Source organism: Arachis ipaensis, chromosome B01, assembly GCF_000816755.2.
Source record: "Arachis ipaensis cultivar K30076 chromosome B01, Araip1.1, whole genome shotgun sequence".
Taxonomy (NCBI): domain Eukaryota; kingdom Viridiplantae; phylum Streptophyta; class Magnoliopsida; order Fabales; family Fabaceae; genus Arachis; species Arachis ipaensis.
The window spans coordinates 124,125,219-124,127,377 of record NC_029785.2 but is presented as its reverse complement, the minus strand read 5'-3'; positions in this window follow the sequence as shown (position 1 = coordinate 124,127,377).

Genomic DNA, 2,159 nt, shown 5'->3' with positions numbered 1-2,159 from the left:
AAATAATAAATTAAATTTTTTATTTATAATATTATTTAATTGATATATATCTAACTTTTTTTTTCATTCTTTTTACTATTTCAACTCTTAGAATTTAAATTATTTTTTGCTCTTTTTATTCTTTGGTAATTATTTATTGAGTATCCTGATATTTATACTTATTTTTACATAATATTTTATGTACATGTTGATTCACATAAGATTTTTTGATTTTTTTTAGTTATTTTTAAAGTATTATTCATTTTTAAGTGTAACTAAAATTAATAATTTAATATAACCGGTACATGCGAGCTTTGTCTTCCATGACTCCACCACTCAAATGTCACCAAAACCTTCAAACCTTCAAACCTCTCCCTCAAACTCTCTCAACCACCAAGATGCAACAATTTTGGTTTGGCACAAATGCTATCCGTGATAACTATCTATGGATTATGTATTTATACTTCTCTATGCATAAACCGTGGTAGGCAGGGGTTTATGTTTAGAGCTTTTTTCTTTATAATCCGTGGTGAGCAGCCACAGTTTATGTTCAAAGTTTTTCAACTGAAATCCGTCCAAGGCTCCCATGGTTTATAAACATATTGAAACCATGGTTAGCTCCCACGGTTTTCATAATAAACAAAACAAGACATTCGTAAGAAATTTCCAAATGTTGCAATCAAGTAAAGGATTCTCTCATTTTATTTATTTAAGTAAATTTCCCTATATTTAATTACGTAATATTATATCGTTAAAAATAATAATTATTTTTATTAACTACGTGAATAGTTATCTAAAATAATGGATGTAATTGTACGACTGTATAAAATTATTTTGTTTGAATTTTGCTTTTTTTATCTTGACAAGAAGTGTTGATGAAACTTGTATTAAGATCTCAATTCGATGAATAGATACAACTCTTTTTTTAGATTGTTCTTAGAATTTAGAAACTGTGTCCAATAAAAATATAAAAAAAATTATAAAAAACAAGAAGTAAGAAATAACAAGTGTAAAAAATAATGAATTAAAAATTATAAAATTTGTATTAAAATATATAAAAATTGACAAGTGTTTGAATAAAGATGGCAAAATTTAAATAATAAAAAAAACATTAAAATAACTGAAAGAAAAATGGAATCTTGTAATACTTAAATAGATTTGTGACTCTTGTTTTTGTGTGTGACTACAAATTTTTAGAGTGAGTAAGTGTGTAAATGAATAGAAACTCTCCTAACTGATTGAAATTAATTCTAATTATAGAGAAAAAATTCTAAACTAATGGATATAATTTTGGATTTCTTGGACCTCAAACAAACTTAGACTTCAAATAATTTTGAACCTCAAGTAGTTTTGGACTTCAAACAAATTTGGATACTAAATATAAAATAACTTAACCATCAAATCTAACTCATTCTTATTTTCTTTAATTATAGTGTGTTTCATACATATATAATCTTCACTTTAATTATTAAATTTTTTTATATCAATTATTTGTGTTAAATTTTTGACACAACAAAAATATTTTAGATTGTGATTACATCAAAATTAAATTTGGGGTTATATATCCTAGTTTAACGTAATAAATTAAATTTGTATTAAGAATATATGTTATAATAATGAGATAAATATTATGTTTTTGGGTAAAAATTGAAACGCAGTGGGTGCACAAACAGTCTCTGTTTTCCCAACAACTTTGAGAGTTTCTAAAAGGAACAAAGACAAGATGCACAACTCTACATCCGTCATAAGGCAAAGGCATGCTTCCCCCGACAATTCAACCTGCTCCATTTTTTTTTTTTCCACTCAACCACGTCCAATTTCGCCATTACCTTTTCTAATAGAACACCAGTGTGCAGTGGTGCAGCAGCAAAGTAGAATTTGGATAACTACGGTTAAAAATGGTGATGATATAGTAATAATTTTTAGAGTAAAGTATATTTTTGTCCAAATGTTTGGGGTAAGTTCTAAAATTGTCCCTAACGTTTCAATCGTCCTATTTAAGTCCCTAACGTTTCAAAATTGACTCAATATTGTCCTGTTTAGAGATCCGTTAATAGAATTGATAGCGGGACAAAATTGAGACGATTTTGAAACGTTAGGGACTTAAATAGGACGAAAACGTTAGGGACAAAAACAATACATAAAAATAAATTTTAATTTAATTTTATCTTTCAATAATA